The following is an 18536-nucleotide window of genomic DNA, read 5'->3' as shown; positions in this document are numbered from 1 at the left end:
CTTTCTGGATAAATGATACCAGAAAAGAAGATCTCATGAAAGGCATTTTTTCGGTTCTTTCTCATCTGAAGACTTTCTTCCGACAGGCTCGTGTCCTGGCCCAAGTTGTTGTAGGCCACGGCTGTGACCCACCAGGCCAGTGAGGGATTCGATTGTGAATGATTCTGGATGGGGGTCCAAATCTCTACCTTCTAATCCTCACCCTAAAATTGTCCAGAGGACCTTGGCATCTCTTTCCTGCTCTGAACAGCATCCCTACCTTTAAGAAAACTATCTCCTGGTGTCTCATTGAAAAGGGCAGACGAGAGTCTCTCTCGGCCCTGGTTTTTGCAGACTCAGCCTCACCGGGCATAAACCTGAAAGGCAGTTGCTCATTCCCTGTGTTTACTTTTATTTCCAGCCACATCTGGAGGCCAAAATTCATAAATTTATCGCCAAGCCTGACAACAGTTTACTGAGTTTGTACGTTAAGGCAAGGGGGGGAAAAAAAAACAAACAAAAAAAAGCAAAACGGTCTCCTGACTTGTCGGGTGTAAAATGGATGGAGAAATCAATGGGCAGACCATAAACCCCAACCTTGTTTATTAACCTCTGCGGCCTGCCTGCAGACGGTGGAGGCGTGAGCCGGCCCTGTTTGTCTTGGAGGTTTAGCTCAGAGAGCTCCATGGTGTACTCTTCGTATATATACAGCCAGGCATCTTTTTAACCCAGCAGAGACCAGTGGACGGGAACAAGGGCTGTTCAGAGGTGGAGGACCACAGATCCGATAGGGGGAGAGTGGGACTGGGCCCCCGGCCGTGTTTACAATTGGGGCAGGACAGTGGGTGGGCCAGTTCTTGTGACGTACTTGAGGCTTTAAAAAACGGTCATAAATCTGATGTCTGTCAAACAGGGCTGGCATTTTCTTTTCCTTTCACAACCAGGTTTTGTACGACCCAAAAAAAAAAAAAAAATTTTTTTTTTTTTTTTTTTTTTTTTAAAAACAAGAAATCGTCTAAACGCTTGTGAAGAGTGTCCTCCTCTCCCACCACTCGGGTGGAACGTTTCCCGGGGCACACTGGAGTATTTCCACGCGGGCTGTGGTCCACCCTCGCCCCACCCCTCCCCGGTCCCCCGCCACCCCAAACCCCTGGGGAAGGGCGTTGCCATTACATTTTGCATTTTTACTGAAATGTTGGAGCGGGCACAGCAGCACTGACGTGCAACCCTGTTCGACAGCTTGGCTCTCACCAGAGATGTGCCCCACTTGCTTTGGGTCAACTGGGAGCATCCTACCTAAGCCAGCAGGTCCTTTAGGTAGCTGCTCTTCTGCCATAAATAAAGCAGCGACCAAGGGAGCAGTTTTGGAGGGCCCCAGGATGGGGGGAAGGGTGTGCTGTTTGTGGCCGCCAGCCACGGCCCCTCTGACGAGAAAAAAAATGTGCTGGGGATGTCCTTTTAGCAGGCGGTTTGGCTCTGTGGTACCTCACGTCTGAGGTGAGCCCGCCGAAGAAAAGGGCACTTTTTGTGGTCAGGGCCTGGGGCTTGGACGAAACACTTGGCCGGAGAGAATATGTGCCCAGGGAGGGCGTGGCCCACCAAGGAGCAGAAACCCCCACCCTGTCTGCGAGGGGCTTGGCTGCCAGGTCAGGGAACACTGAACAACTGTTGGAGAGCTTGGCCTGCCCCGGAGTCCAGGTGTGCCCTGGCCAGCCAGGTGTGTCATCTTATGAAGAGAAGCCCGAGGGTCCTAGTGTCCACCGCTGCCTTCCCGTGCCAGAGCTTTCCCTATACTTTGGGAAGCGCCCCCTTCAGGATCACTGCGTGTCCCGGGAGACTTGACCCTCTGTTGTTATTATACAGGGTATGGGGGCTTCCTCCCCTTCTCACTCCCCCAGGTCACCATGTTCCTTGTCCTCGCCGGGCAGTGTCCCAGCCAAGCCGCCAGCTGTCAGAGCTGAAGAGCTTACTGCTTTTCAAGGCATATTTCCTGGCTCCTGGCCCTGAGTGACTGCTTGGTTATTCGGGCAGGGTTGTTCGAGGGTGTGAAACCAATTGGGCCAGAGAGGGAGGTTAAGGCTCGATCCAGTGGGCTGGGATTTCCCCATGGGGGGTGGATAGGGGTCACAGACATGTCCCCAGCAGGGACCCCTGGGAGAAACCCAGCCATGGAGATGCCAGTACTTTTCCATTGATGGGTGGTGCGGAGAAGAGGAGAACTTTGAGCCCCGGTGACCTCGCAGCCTAGGGACTTTCCAGGCTTGCCTCGGGAAGGTTATCCCAACCAGAGGCTAGGAATCAGGAAGCCTTTATTTTATTTTATTTTTATTTTAATCAAGTTTCACTCATGGTGATAAGTTGAGTGGTCATGCTTGAGGCCCTCATCAATGCCTTCCCAGAACCCAGAGGGCCAGAAAAGTACAATCTCACGGTTCTGCTTGGGTCCTTCCGAACTTCTCAGCTCAGTGGCAGGTGCTGCAGGGAAACACTGCTCTCAAGGGCTCCCTGAGTTTCTCCCCTCACCTCGAGGTCACGTCTGCACTTCTGTGAAAATGAGTGTTCCCCTGGCTTGTTATACTCATGGGTGTTGTGTTCTCTCAAGTCTAGTTGTTTTTTGTTTTCACCATTTCAGAATTGCCACTCTCTGCAGTGTGGCCTTGGAGCTGGGGTCCACCCAGTTATGCCTGGGGTACAGGCAGCAGGTGACAGCTCCCTGCGTTACCTCACGGGGCTAACTTAAGTCTTACCCTTCAGGTATCAGCTTAATGTCATTTCCTTCAAGGGGCCTCTGCTGTCACTGTAACTCGCTTCCCACCCCCATAGCATTCTTCTCTTTTTCTTCACAGAAGCTTTATCATTGATAATCCAATGTTTGTCTTTATTTGTGTTCATGATCTGTGAGCCTGCCTGGAATACCAGCCAGCAGGACAGGCAGAGGCTGTCAGCTTATTACTGACGAAGCCCCAGCTGCCACCATGGCATCTGACACCCCATAGATGCCCAAGCAGTATTTGAATTAACACCTCCAGGATGGGAGATGGGGAATGGCGCATATGGCGGATCAGACATGGCTGCAGTTGGGCGCTTGTGCTTTCCGGCTTCCTACATTTCTCTTGGCTCTGGTTTATACTTGGCTGCCTCCAGAGAAGGGGAAAAAAAGGAATTCCTTTTAACATTCAAGCCTGATTATTGATCTCTCAACCTTACAGTTGCGATCAGAGGTGCAGAATTATGGTGTATTTATTTTAGATGGGAAAAAAGTGCCAGCAGGATCATGAGTTTCTTTGCCATTATTGCAGAGATGAATCATTGCAGGGGCATGTTTCTTAACTGGAAAGATGGAGTTGCAACGTCCTGGCTACTTGGCAGGTTTCTAAAAGTCCTGGATTCTGATGTGGCGTTCGTATAAGGTAAATCTCTAGTTCCTTCTACTCTTGGCTATGTGGAAGGTGGCCCTGGTCACCTGCAAAGCTGCTTATCTTGTGACCATGTCAGGTCGGCACTTTCTGCAGGAGGGCTTAAAGGGCTGATGGGTTTTTTCACTCACCGCAGCATCCCTTTAAACTGAGAGTTTGCGTTTGGTCATGAATCTTCAGATGCCCACATGTTGGGAACTTTGGCGTTTTCTCCAAGCATCTTTGGATAGCCAGAACCTTCTGGTTGAAAGGCCCAGTTGGTGTGAATGTCTGCACAAGAGGCCCAAGACATTTTCTCCGGGGAGGAGAGTGTGAATCCTACAGGCTCTGGGGTCTAGTTGATAATGCCTGTGCTAGGAGACCTGAGTTCTAGGTCTGGCTTTGCCTCCACCCTGGGCCTCCTTTTACTACAAAGCCAGGCACCCATATTTCACAGTTGGAGACTGACTGAGGGTAGATAACCAGAGAAGAGAAAGCAATGAGCAAATATCTAATTTATGCAACTTGCAAAGATGTAATTATGGCAAACATAGAAAAATGTATATAAACACAGATGGTGTAGAGGGTTTTGTTTGGTTTTTTGTTTTTGTTTTTTTGGTATTCCTTTGTCATCTGTGCCCATCTCTAAATGAACACAAATTCTTCTGCAAGTTATGTCTGCATTTCCTGCCCTGTAAGGAGATTCAGGAATTCAAAATACAGTTGCCAAACTAGCAAACTAGTTTAAGATGATGTATGAGTTTGCTAGAGCTGATATAACAAAAAGTACCACAGACTGAGTGGCTTACACAACAGAAACATATTGGCTCCTAGCTCTGGAGGCTAGAAGTCCAAGATTAAGGTGTTGGCAGTGTTGGTTCCCTCTGAAGGCTGTGAGAAGAAGTTTGTTCCAGACCTTTCTCTTAGCTTCTGATGGTTTGCTGGCAATATTTGGCATTCATTAGTGGGTAGAAGCACCAGCCTCATCTCTGCCTTCACTTTCATGGGACAGTCTCCCTGTGTGTGTGTCTGTATTCAAATTTCCCCTGTTTATTTATTTTAAATTAATTTTTATTTTATATTGGAGTATAGTTGATTTACCATGTTGTGTTAATTTCAGGTGTACAGCAAAAATTTCCCCTTTTTATAATGACACCAATACTGTTGGATTAGGGGCCCAACCTTATTTCAGTATGACCCATCTGAACTAATTACATCTGCAACAACCTTATTTCCAAATAAGATCATATTCTGCAGGATTGAAGGTTAGGACTTCAACATATGAATTGGGGGGGTTGGTAGGGGAATACAGTTCAACCCATAATAGATAACAAATGACCAAGCCTTACAACAGAACTATAGAGGGAACTTGGATTCAAAAACTTTCAAATTATTAATGTCACCTCAAGTCTTGAGATTAACCTGAGGCATCCAAGAAAATGTCCAATGGGTAGTTAAAAATTTGTGGGGGAAGGGCAGAGTTAACCCTTCCTGCGCTTCCTAAGACTTATGATTTTTGCCACACTGGTACGTGTACACTGGTACGCGTACTATTATTTTCTTAATATTTTTATACCCAGTTTCATAATTTACTTAAACACACTTTAAAAGGAAACCCTGTATCACTATCACAAATGGAGTCCAGGATCACTGGGTGTAAATAGAAGATACGATGAAATCGTGAAAGATGTAGATTTTGTGGCTTTCCCAAGGCTCTGAGCCCGAGAAGTATTCTTTCTCTTTTTGTGTAGCTAGAAAATTGTAGAGGTGTTCAAGACTGGAAGCATCAATTGGAGATGTTCTTCCTGCTTTGATCAGGATGGAAAGAGATGGGACTTCCCTGGTGGCGCAGTGGTTAAGAATCCGCCTGCCAATGCAGGGGACACGGGTTCGATCCCTGGTCCGGGAGGATCCCACATGCCACGGAGCAACTAAACCCGTGCGCCACAACTACTGAGCCTGAGCTCTAGAGCCCACAAGCCACAACTACTGAGCCCGCGTGCCACAACTACTGAAGCCCATGCGCCTAGAGCCCGTGCTCTGCAACAAGAGAAGCCACCGCAATGAGAAGCTTGCGCACCACAACAAAGAGTAGCCCCCACTCGCTGCAACTAGAGAAAGCCCACGTGCAGCAGTGAAGACACAACACAGCCAAAAATAAATAAATTTTTTTTAAAAAGGAAAAAAAGGATGAAAAGAGACTAGAAAAAGGAAAAGCATTTCTGTGTGACTCAGTGTCATTTTATGTCATGTTGGAGTGTGGCCAATTTATCCCAGGTGCCACTAGGTTATATATCGCCCCTATTTTGGGAGACACTGATCTAGTCCAATTGCCCCATCTCTTAGATGAGAAACTTACGGCCTCTGAGAAACGAAGGCCCCTGACAGTCTTCAGATTCCATTGCTAATTCGTGGCTGAGCTGACTGTAGCCCGGTGATTCTCAACCAGGGACAATTTTGCACCCACTCTTTGACAGTGGTCTGGAGACATTTCTGATTGTCAAAACTGGGGGATGCCACTGGCATCTAGTGGGTCGAGATCGGGGACGCTGCCGAACATCCTGTATTCTACAGTGCCCGGGACCGCCTCCACCGCAGAGAATGGTCCAGCCCCAAATGTCTCTAGGGCTGGTGCTGAGAACCCTGCTCTAGATCAAGGTTTCTTGGCTCCTGGTCTCCTGTGGATCCCCTTGTTCTCTGCTGCTTTGTCTACGTGATTGCGAATGCTGTCTGTTTTCAAAACTACTCAATAGCTATCACTCACACCAGCGAAACACTGGAAGACGTTATCTTCTCTAACTTATGAGGCTCCTAAGCCATTTAGTGGCAGACGTTACAGCCTCTGGTTTTCTCGACAATCCCTTGACCTTGTAGTGGGAAATTCTGCCCGTTATCCGTTGGAAATGGCCTGGAATCTGATGGTGGCAGAATTGTTCACCCCCAGATCTACCTACATATAAGGCAGTAGAATAATCTTCATCTCCCTCCTGAATGGAGGAGGTTTGGGGAAGTGGGATTTGTTAAGGAGAAACTCTGAAGGGTTTTTACATGAATCCAGCAGCGTGAAAAGATGAGTCAGTGTGGACCATGCCTTCAAGGGGCATCCACCCTAGCAGGGACAGTTAATACAGGGCCACAGGCTCTTAGAATACAGACGAGCTGGAAATTTACAAGAGCGTGAGAGAGCTGTGTGGTCTCCGAACAGCCAGGTAGAAGGAGCTGAATGTATACCAAGTGTTCCGAGAAACCAGTGGCGCTGAAGTTTGTATTGACGCCTATGCCTACGTAAATAGAAATTCCGCCCACTTCTTAACGAAACGTCTTAGGCGATAGGCCCACACGATCTCTTCCCCAATTCTGGACTTGACCCTTCAGCTCCGTGAGTTGATAAAACTTTGCTTGCTCATGTCCTGGTGTAAGGCATGGCTTGACAGCCTGTATGTGTGTGTGCGTTGTGTGCACTGCACAGTTGGGCTGTGTCCAGTTTCTGCATCGGACTCCAAGCCCCGGGGTGGCCAGGCATGTGTTTATTCTGTGCTCCTTTACGCATATGCCCTCGTGTGCGAATTGCTGCCCTCTTAAAGGGCCGTTTAGCCCTGTGTTTGGGGGTTTCTGAGTCTTTTGGCAGCGGGGCTGGACTTCTTCCATTTTTCCCCTCCATCTCCTCCAGGCTTCCTCCTGGGTCCATCACGTCTGTCCATAGGCTGGTGGGTGTGCGGCCCGAGAGTCCCAGCAGGTCCCTGGTCTCCTTGGAAGCCTGGAATGTGATGACTGAGACTCACCATTCTCTTACCTCTGACCCTCGTTTTAAGTAACTGTCTAAAATCACGCTCCACACGCAGCCCAGGAGCTGGTGGTGTCAGACCATATGTGGAGCCAGGCTGGGTCCCCGCGCTGCCCGGTCCCGAGAGGGGCCTGTCGCCGTGGGATCAGGAAGGCCAAGTTAATCAGCCCTCTCATCTGTCCGGCCCCGAGTCACAGCTCGAGGCTTTAAAATCAGCCAAGCCTGGAAAAGGAGGCGTCATAATATGAGGCTTTAGGAATTCCGTTTAATATTTTAAAATATCTGCACATTCCTTTCCCGGTCTCGGTTAAATAACCCCTCTTCTGTTAGGATTTTCTGATAAACCCAAAGAAACCTGCAGCCGTTGCCCACACATGCCTTCCACAAGTAAAATAATCATCCCTCCTGCTCACGGCTTGCCTTTCTTCTGAAATGGCACATCTCCACCCCGTCTCCCCCAGCCCCCAGCCTGGTTCTCCTGTGTCCCCAGACATCCCAGGGAGACAGGAAGAGGAGGAACGATGGTCCCGATTTTGCCAATGGAGATGATAAAGCAGCATAAATGCAGGGTCGGGTCTGGGCTGCCTCAGGACTCCCACGAGGGCCTCTCGCTTGCTTTTCTGGCTTTGAGCTGAGCCATGCACCTCCCGACGGCCTCATCCGGACACTGCCTTTGCCAAGCGTTCTCGCTTTCTCTCCGTGGCGATTTATTGATCACCTTCTGTCTGCCTGCCTGCAGGTGACTATGGACTATGTGATTTTACTGATGCTCAAAAAAGTGGTAAAAACGCCGGTGCCCAAGGTGGTACAGCTAAAAATTGTCAGAGTGGTAATTCACACCTGGAGAGGCCCAGCGTCTTCCTTTCCACTAAGCCAGGTGAACCGTCTGGCAAATGACCCTGCAGCCCTTCCCTCCCGACCTGCCCAGATGCTCCCACCTGCCCCCAGGGCGGTGGGAGCCGTGTTCTCCCCCAGTTACTCACTGCACATACTGGGCATATCATGTATGTACATACATATAACACATATGATGTAATCTATAATGTACACATAGAATATGTAATATACCCACATGTAATACGCTATAACACGTATCACAAAATATGAGCATCAGTTGTTTTCAGTGTCATCTTTTCCCACTAGGTTTTCTACTCTGGGGAGTCTGGGACCTGCCCTTCCTGCTTGGCATTTCTGGCACCTCCTCTAAAAGCAGGAGCACATAGTAGGTGCTTTGTCAACATCAGAATTCCCTTGTGGTGTGCAGTGATTTTAGACAAGGTCTGTGCCCGCCTGTGTTTTGTGTTTTGTTGTTATAGGATTGCTGGGCGGCTTCGTGGTGGTTTTTCCTTAAGAAAACCCCTCCTTCCCTGCAGGGGTGTGTGGTGCCTGCTATCGGCGTCCAGCGTCCATCAGGCCGGCTGGTCACGCTGTGGTCCTGAGGAAGGGCTGGGGGGTGAGTGTGCATCCCTCCCAAACCTCACACCTCACGCTGGCTGCCCATCTGTCATCTGCCTGCCCTGGACACGGCAGGGACCCGGGGTGGGGGGGCACTGCAGTGCTTGGCCCAGGCTTCCCAGGAGAGCTCATGCCCTGATGGGGGCAAGCTTCTGTGCATCAAACAGAAGGGCGAGAGCGTTCAGTACCCAGAATGAGCTGTCACACTGTGTCCCCAGGGCCCACGTGGGCCTTGGAGGGACCTCAGTGGCTCCCCGAGAAGCAGGGCACCGGGCGGCCCGACACCACGCTCCCGCCAGCCAGGGCAGGTCCAACTCTGTTTGTACTTAACTGCTGGGGTCCTGCATCTGAGTTCGTTAGGGAGGAGGGGAGGCATTTAAACTATCATATATAACATTTATTACGCTCCGGACACTGTCATAAGTGTTTTACCAATGCTAATTTATTTAACCCGCCAAACAGCTTTATAGGGAGGTGCTATTTTTATACCAGTTGTTGACAGATGAGGAAACCGAGGCACAGAAAAGCCCAAGGCTTGTACTACGTGACAGAGGTGGGATTCACACTCATATGATCCTGCCTGATTCTGAGTGCTGCTGCTTTAAGAAAGAACTTGGAGAACCATTAAGGGTTTAGTCCCCGTTTCCCCCTAACTCCTAAGTTTGCTGGAATAGCAACAGAGGAAGCTGATGGCTGGGCGTTGGGAGAGGGGGGAAGACAGAAGAAGGGCCGCGTCAGGTCCTGTGACCACTTCCCTCCTGGCCAGCCCAGACACCAACCCTGGGAGGTGGGAGCTTCTTTGTCCCCCGGCCTCGAGGTACAGCTATTAAGTGGGGATTTGCCCATCCATAAATCAAGGCACCTGAAAAGTGAAACCGGGAACCGGCTCTTTCCCCGTGTTTTGATTAAAACAAACAACATTGTGAAATGTCAACCTGTTTGGAAAGTTTGCAGCATGGAAAGACGATTGCCCAAATGGCTTTTTAAAAGTATGAGAATTTGCCTGGCTGAACATTTTTTAATTAACGCCCTGAGTTAACGTTAATAACTATTCATAGCTCAGTGAGCTGGGCTTGGGGTGGGTTGAGGGAACATTTGGTATCCCTGGCAGAGGCGGAATGTTGACCTGGCTGGCACGGGGGCTGTCGGCCGCTTTTGCAAACGTAAGGGACCTCGGGGCCCATTTAGGCCTGTTTGTAGTCAGAGTGTGGCCTTACGGAGCATCATCGGGGCTTTTCCTGTTAGCGTAAGTGTTGCGGCTGCCGCCCAGGTGGTCTCTGGGGCTAAGGTCTCCCCAGATGTGTTCCCCCCCCCCCCAATCTGGTGAGAAATCGTCTCAAGGGAATTCTTTGAAAAAAATGTTGCTTGGGGTCACACCGTTTAAATTTACCTCCCTGACTTTCTGTGATCTCATTTTTCCTTAAAATATCATTGGAAAAGTGTTTTTGAGTTGAGCATTTTATTTTCCATTCAACCATGGTGAAACTGACACACGGGGGCCCAGGCTGGGCTGCAGGGTGGGTGACCGGGGCCTCACACACCTTCGCGGGTCAGCCCTTAGCAGGCTGGGGGTGGCACTGGACCACAGCAACACCTTAATCCCTGTCCGGTGACGCTGCACCTCCGTGTTGCTGGTGGGTACACGCCGTATTCAGAGGGTGTCCCTCGAGGGAAAGATGTGATTTTAAAAGAGAAAGCTTGTAACACTTTTTTTTTTTTTTTTTTTAAAGCATGGTGGATTGGGCTCTGTTTTAGGCTCACATCAAAAACTCTGCTCAGGGAAGACCCAGGAGAGAGCTCAGAGTAGGACCAATGTTAGCAGCTCCAGAATGAGGTGGACTGGGAAAGACGGGAGCTCGGAGAGCTACCCAAAGCAGCAAGTCCAGCTCCTCTGGCTCAGCAATCCTGGGCGAGCTTCGCCGTTGCTGAGATCAACCACCTACATTTATGGAGTACCACGGGCCAGAGCACGTCGCTGCTATGATGAATGATTTGTACGCTGTGCTGGGCGCTTAGGAATCCAAACAGGTGAGGCATATTGCCCACCCAAAGGAATTGAAGGTCTCCCTGGGGAGAGAAGATAGATAACCTATCCCCTCCAGGATCCTGTGTTTAGCACAAACGTAAGGGTACTGGCAGTAGTCCTGTGGCTCAAGTGTGAGCCTTCACTGACAACTGGCAGGTCAGGTGGGATTTGGGCCGGGCTTAAAGGGAAGGCGTTGGGGAGCGGCAGGGCAAGGGAGGTGTTGCAGGCCGTGGGGAGCAAACATGGGCTGAGAGGCCTGCAAAGCAGCCCTACAGCAAGGCTGGAGGGGGAAGAGGGTGGATCTGCGTGCTCATGGCCTCTGATTTTAGGCAGCAGGCAGCCACCAACAACTGCTGGGCAGAGCCTGGTTGAGTTAACTGATACTTCAGGATGATAAGCCGGAGAGCTTTATAGAGTGAACTGGAACAGGCAAGTCTGAAGTTGAGGAGCCCGTGTTGGGGGTTATTGCAACAGTGGAAGGCAGAGTAACAAGGTTGCACTTAGCTTCACCCCTGGAGCCAGAGGAGCTTGGTGCAAATATTGACCCAAGTACTCACAGCCACGTGACCTTGGGCAAGTGTTAAATCTCTCTGTACGTCAATTACCTTATCTTTTACGTGGGGATACTAACATTCATTCATTCCTTCAGCCAAAAGCGGGCTGTACCACACAATGTGTGCTGATCATACAGTGGAGAACAAAACAGACGCGCTGTCTGCACTCGGGGATCTAGTAGGCAGAGACACAAGCGAAAATGAAATAAACAAATACGGTCATTTCAGATTAGGTTAAGTGCTGTGAAGGACACAGCCGAGTTGCACTGCTTGGGTGGCCCATGTAATAGAGCCGTCACGGAGGGCCTCTCGGAGAACGTGCTGTCTGAGCAGCAGAGACTTTGGAAGTTAAGGGAAGTGGTTCCACTAAGGAAACAGCAAGTGCAAAGGTCCTGAGGCACAGAAGAGCTTGGAGCTTCCCAGCCCAGAAATAGAGCCAGTGTGTGGAAGGATAGTAGACAAGGTGAGCAGTGATACCAGACGAGGAATTAAGTAAGGAACACATGTGAAGGGCTGGGACACAGTAAACAAAAAATGACATTCTTATTATGGGAACATTATGGACCTGAGGTTATCGAGGGCCCAAGCTCTTATCATGGCCATGGGGATATAACAGAAGACAGACCATGAACGACATTAGCAGAAGAACCAACTGGAGGTAGAGTAATACTCAGTGTTAGGGGGAGGGCTGCCCATCTGGGTGATGGAGAGAGTGAAGCTAAATGCACCGAAGTGGGGAGCTTCCAAGGGGAGCCTGGTTGAGGTGGTAGGAGAGGTACCACTTGGATGTGGAGAATTTGAGATGATTTGGCAATCGGTGATCACCCTGCCCTGTAGGCAGCTGGCACACCAGGGCTTAGGATAAAGGTTAGGGCCAGGGTTTTGGGGAGTCTTTCATCAAGGATGAGGGGAAAGGGTGGAAATTCAGCTGGCTGAGGACTGAGCCTCAGGGCTCCCCTCTGTGCTGGACCAGGAGGGAGAAGAGGATCCAAGGAAGAGAGGGGAAAGGCGATCTTGTGAGACCTGGGCGCCCGAACGGGGTCCACGAGGATCCCGGTCCTCAGGCTCACATACCCTCTCTCTTGTCCACGCTCCTGGGGGGGGGCAGCAGTCCCCTTATCTCCCACACGGCCCCTGCAAGCTGCGTCGTGGAGCCTGGCCTCTGTTTGCAGCCTGGAGTCGGGTAACAGGCTCCGAGAGAAGTGGTAGGTCCTGAACTGAAACGTGAACGCCATCAGAGAGCCCTCCGCCTGTAACAAGGCAGGTATTTGGAAAATGCCACAGAGCAGGTCTGCTCAGCCCTGCGGCTGCAGCCTGTCAGCAGGGCGAGCATTCTTGGTCAAGTACACAGTTCAAGCCAGTATTGACCATATCCTTCAGTGGAAAGCGCTGCTCTCCTATCAGTGACATCTCAGGCTGCCTCTGAGATCACCCCGCGGCCCTTGCCGTCTGGGCGTGTCTGACTTCTGGTCTCACCCTGATCGTGCAGGAGGTCCCAAGGGAACCCTTGCCGGATTGCACCTCAAACCCCAACTTTGGGTCAAGTTGGCAGCCATTGATCCCTGATTTCCGAGCTGTTGCTGATTTCACAAGCCATCCTGCAACTTCTACTTTGACTGTTTTTAAAAATTGCATCTATAGTTTTATTTCTAGTTCAAGACGATGAATATCCCTTGCATTTTTATTATTTATTGAATACCATGACATTTTGTGTTTCTTTACCAAACAATGTCTGTTCATTTTAGACGTGCAAAAATGAAAACACAGATCACCCATCAACTTACTCACCCCCAGATGACAGCTGTTAACCTTTGCTTTTTCTTCCAGGTTTGTTTTTATAACCTATGCAATTCTGTAATTTTTTTTACAATAATAATAATAGCTAGCATTTATTTATTACTTACTACGGGCCAGGAAATGTGCTATGCAGTTGAACACATGGTTTAATTTAGCACCAATAAGCAGCCTGTGAAATGGAGACCAGTGTAGTTCTATTTTACATCCTCAAATAGAAATAGCATAATGATGGTGGCTAAGAGGCTTACTAGGGGCTGCAGGCAGAGAAAGGCCTTTGTGCCCTTCTACAGCAAGAAAAAAAATTTTTTTTTGGCTCTTAATAAATGTTGATTGTTAAACTGCAGCATACAGAGCACTTCAACACTGTGTCCCTGGAAAATGTTTCCAAGAGGGGGTGTACAACAGTATAAAATATGTACTAGATGAGAAAAAATAGATACAATAGCAGTAGGCAAGTGCTCACTTTAATCATAATTCTAAATTACTTATTTTCATATTAACATAGATATTTCATAAACCAAGAAAAACTGAGCTAAGTATTATGTATTTTTTAATGGTTAACACGCGTGAAAGAATTTTTTTTTTTTTAATTTATTTTTATTTTTGGCTGTGTTGGGTCTTCGTTTCTGTGCGAGGGCTTTCTCTAGTTGCGGCAAGCGGGGGCCACTCTTCATCGCGGTGCGCGGGCCTCTCACTATCGCCGCCTCTCTTGTTGCGGAGCACAGGCTCCAGACGCGCAGGCTCAGTAGTTGTGGCTCACAGGCCCAGTTGCTCCGCGGCATGTGGGATCTTCCCAGACCAGGGCTCGAACCCGTGTCCCCTGCATTGGCAGGCAGGTTCTCAACCACTGCGCCACCAGGGAAGCCCAAGAATTTTTATTTAAAAGTGATCAGGAGCTGGTAATTTAAATAAACAAATAAATAAATAAACCTTAATCCTGACCTGGAGACAAATACCGGAAAAGATCCAGGTTCATTTTTCTTATTGATCGAACCCTCGAATTCACTGTGTGAATTTGCCAGATTAGGTGGTATAATTATCTTTTATAGGCCTGGGTGGGCTGTATGCTCAGTGTTTATGCTGTGGGGGGGGGTGGTCAGTGGGAGTGCTCAACAAGAGGGTCTCAGTAAAGACTGAGAGGTCGGGAGATTGGAAGGAAGTAGGCAAATTCAGGGCTGAATTAAGAATTTTGTGACCTTAGGCACTTTTAGCTTTGGGAGCCCCTTTCCTGGTAAAAATCAATCAATCAATCAATCAATCATGGTATTTTACGCCTCCATAAAAGGATGAATGTAATCCAGGCTGGATTCATTGTTACATAGGCATTAACCTTATTGTCAGATTATTCCTTTTAATTTTAAAAGAAACTGGAACATTTTCGTGGGCCCCTAAATTATCGTTGAGTCCTGGGCAGGTGTGACCAGTGGGTGTGTCGGCCTCAGGTAGGTTCCTAGAAAGGGGACCTGGCAGTTTGGTGTCCTGACAGCTACGTGGCCTGTTTTGTAGAAGTCCCTCCCCTGTGATTTTGGACCCACTCAGAAGGTTCAAGAGTTCCCCCAAACGGCATCCCTTTTTGGCCAGAGGCGGGGCTCTCGCTTACAATGTGTTGAAATCCTGTGTTCCAGCCCATTTATTCCTCTTTCCCCACCCTGGTCTTCTCCTGCAGCAGTCTGCTATGGGACGGGACATGTTTCAGGCTAATGTTTTCTTGGGGTCTCACCAGCCGGGCCTTTTGTTCCTCAGTCCAAGTTATCCAGGAGGACCTTCCCCTTCCTTCTTGGTTGGAGGTGGTTGGACCGAGAACCACTAGATGATGTTTGGCTCACAGCATCCGCGAGATGTCAGGAAGGAACCTGTCAGGGTTGGGAGGTGCAGGAGGAAGGCAGGGACCTTGCGGGGGCAGGCTGTGGGTAGCCTGTGGCCGTCTCTGGCCTTCCTTGGAGGTTTGGTGTTGGGCGTGGTGTGCTGCTGTTGGCCTGCTTCCAAGGGAGGATCATCTGCTCCGCCTCCCACTGTTGCCCTGAAGATGCAAAGGCAGCGGGGAGGTATGCGTGCAGCCTCGGCAGATGTGGAAGCCAGTGTGCTGTGGGCAGAGAGAGGAAGCGTCTGTGCTCCATCCAGCCTCCCGAGAGGCCCTGCATCTTGTCTGCCCTGGATGGCCATGGCGACGAGAAAAGCAAAGGGGAAAGAGACCCCTGCTTGTTTTAAAGAGCAGAGCAAACACAAACCACTCTGTTCAAAGCAGTGGTTCTTAGGAATGTATTTCAGGCTAGAGGCTGGATTGCCTAGAACTGGATTATAGGAGAGGGGGAGGGGCCGCTCTCTCTTGGGATACAAGTAATGTCTCTCTCACCCTCCTACACTGCAGGAGTCAGCTGGGCAGGTCCAGAAACCAGCTGGCGAAGAGGGGAAAGCCCTAGCGGAAGAGCGGGGAGGGGTCAGCTTGCATGAGGTTTCTGGGGAAGGGGGGATAAGGAGGTGTGTGAGGGGATCCCTTCCAAGCTCTCGCTTCTGTGGACCACCAGCGTTGGGTTCACCCAGGAGCTTGTCAGAAATGCAGAATTTCCGCCCGCCACGTCAGACCTACTGAGTCTCCAGGTGGTCAGATGGTCCTCAAACTTTGCTGCATGTTAGACTTTCCCTGGGAACTTAAAAAAAACTTTTTTTTAAAAAACCCAGTGCCCGGACCTAATCAGGACCAATCAGAACCACTGAGGGCGGGACCCAGGCTTCCCCTTGAGCAGCGGGAATGGCGATTTCAGTGAGTAGCCAAGTCTGGGGACCCTCCCTCCCCTCCCCATCTCATTCCCCCACCATAAGATTTAAAGAAGACCCCCCCGAGTGTCCCACTATCTCACCTCCAATGTCTGCTGCTAAATTGGCTGGAGTGAGATGTCATGGGGGCAGGGTGAGTTTAGATTCACTTGCGTTAAATTTCTCGTCTCCCCTGGAAGGCTGATTGGAATCATTTCCAGTCACCTAGGCTTGAGCTTGAATGAGTTTATCGGATGCTTTCCACCTAATAAGCTGAACATGGGTTGGGCAGGGGGGTGGCTTTGCATAAAATAGTAACAGGAATGGGAATCCATTCTGGATGCTGGGGTTGGAGTTGGAGAGCATATTGCTGTTTTGCTTGCTTCTTTTCAATGAGTTTTCTAGCATTTGCGAGTTGTCTGGTTAGGTCCCAAGAGCTGCACGGTTCATCGGAGCTAAAACTGTCCAGTTCTTTGCTCCATGGTCAAGAGGCCTATACTGCATTTGAGGTTGGCTGTGGTTAGGAAGCCAGCCCAGCGAACATGTCCCCAGAATTGGGGGAGGGGGTGCTGGAGCGCACGGGGACCCTGATCCAGAGGCTGCAGCCCAGCCCCATCCTTGGAAACTCTAGAAACCTAGCGAGTGATCCAAGCCCCACGATGATGGGTGTGCGTCCAGCGAAGGAACAGAACGCCACCCAAACAATCCTTTCTCTTGTGAGTGAAGGTTACAGGTTTTCTGTTTCAAACCTGATGGTGTTGTTTTCCTCCTTTTTCTTTCTTCTCTCTGTTTTCATTTGCCAACCTAAGGGTCTAGAGTGATTTCTTTGAGCCTTACGATGGCAAAGTTTAGAATGAGGCTATTATCTTTAAACACCTTTTGAAATACTACTCTTCCTGGTGTCTGAATTAGGTTGAACAGAGGTCGGATTTAAAGATTACATATCTGTTCTTTTGCAGCAACAGCGGCTATGCTGGTAACTGTGTACGTTTGCTCAGGAATTCTACGGGTGGCGTGGAATAGCCTCGTTCTCTAGAAACCCGCAAAGGAGTAAAATTAATAAAAGCATAGCTAATATTTATTGAGTGCCCAGAGCTAGGTGTTCCTCATGTGTTATCTCATTCAACGAATTCAAACATGAGTGTATAAAAATTCAGAAATACTGTCATAGAAATCTTTGAGCAAAAGTCTTCCCAACTCAGGACTGTGGCAATAGATTAATTTTGTAGTAAAGGTCCATTGTGAAGTTAAATTTCGTTATAACTTAAAAAAAAATGACTATCCAGTGTCATACCCATTCATGTCTTAGTTTATTCTAGATCTAGTTTATTATGGTGATAACCTGTATTTCTTTGAAAGTATTCTTCAGTTTGCCATGTACACGATGGATAGGAAATGGATTTCTCCCTTTATTCTGAATTAATGCAGTTTTATTCTATATTGAAGAATAAACAGCTGTAAACTCCTGTGTCCCTGGGAGGCTGGCTGGCATTCGTTTTAAGCTTGAAGATGAGTTTCGTTATCCGGTTTCCTGTTGTAAACCTCCGTTTCTTTTTCCAGGTGAAATCAGAGGTTCGTGACTGACCTGAGTAGGTGCTTGGAACCGAGAAAGAAGGACAGGATAAAAGGTGAGCTGCACATGGTAATCAGGGCACAGCCCTGTTGCTCCTCTTGCTTTGGGGGTTCTGCTCCTTCCGTGTCATACCTGGTTGCCCTGATATCCCTACGCGCCTGCGTGCCCGCCTGGAGTGGCAACTGGCAGGCCAGAGCCTTGCACTGGCCATCAGAGAGGGTCCAGAGACATGGGCTGATAAATTCTAACAGTCATCACGATTAATTCAGGCCAGGCTGTACTCTCACAGCTTTTACTTAGATGAACTCATTCTTACCTCTCACAGCCCAAGCCAATCAGTCATGTTATACCCAACCTACAGAGGAGGAAACCGAGGTCCCGTCATTCACCCGGGACTGCACAGTTAATTAGCAAGGGAGCCAGGATTCAAAGCCAGAGATGGCACCGGCGCTGTGACCTCTTTCCCTTCCGAGTGGCAGTGAATCGTCCTAGTCGCCCGGCGCCCCGTGGATCAGTGTTTCTGCCGCCTGCTCTTTAGACGCATGGGTCCGAGGCGGGACACAGATGTCTTGCATTTTGCAGGGAGAACCATCAGGTTCATCAGACTCCAAGGCTGCAGGTCTAGGAGACAAGGGGGCGTATGGATTTCTCCTGCTGCCCTTCAGGAGCAGAGACTGGCCGCAGGGCTTCTGGAATGCTGCTGACTTCAGTCTGGTCCTAATAAAGCAGGATGTGGGGCAAGAGGCCACTCCCTGGGTGCGAGGGCTGGGTTGCCTGTAGCTCTCTAGACCCCGTCATCCACAGAAGTTGCAGTTCTGGCTGTAAGTCCCAGGCACACGTACACGTCAGTCCTGCCAAGGTAGCTGGAAGCTCGGAACGTGGGCATGTTTGACTGGAGGCAGCAGATGGTTTAATGAAGGGCGTGCTGTGCTGTGCAGAGCAGGGCTTTGGAACTGGGAGATTATGGTGCAAATTCGCCACTGTTGGTCTAGCATCAGGGTAAACAGCATGGACCCAGAAGTCCTGGGTTCAAATCTTACTTCCGCTGCTTTCTCACTTTGTGACCACAGGCTGGTGACCTTCACTTCTCCAAACCTCAGTTTCCACATCTGTAAAATGGGGATAATAAGGATTATCCCTGCCACGGTGTGATGTGAAATGAGAGAATACACCGAGTTAGGTGCCTGGCACCGTGCCTGGGACATGCGAAGCATACAAT

At 49.4% G+C, this 18536-nt stretch overlaps 1 long non-coding RNA gene across 2 annotated transcripts in view; it reads left to right on the top strand.

The window, feature by feature from the left end:
• The window catches only part of LOC118887084, a 158901-nt gene that overhangs the window by 110284 nt on the left and 30081 nt on the right, over nt 1-18536 (top strand). For both annotated transcript variants that reach the window (XR_005017883.1, XR_005017882.1), the window contains exon 2: nt 17305-17372. This is a non-coding gene — a long non-coding RNA (uncharacterized LOC118887084). The remainder of the gene's footprint in view (nt 1-17304; nt 17373-18536) is intronic.

This window comes from Balaenoptera musculus, chromosome 20 (genome assembly GCF_009873245.2).
Source record: "Balaenoptera musculus isolate JJ_BM4_2016_0621 chromosome 20, mBalMus1.pri.v3, whole genome shotgun sequence".
NCBI classification, from domain to species: domain Eukaryota; kingdom Metazoa; phylum Chordata; class Mammalia; order Artiodactyla; family Balaenopteridae; genus Balaenoptera; species Balaenoptera musculus.
The sequence above is the reverse complement of the archived record's forward strand: the minus strand, read 5'-3'. Positions and strand labels throughout refer to the sequence as shown.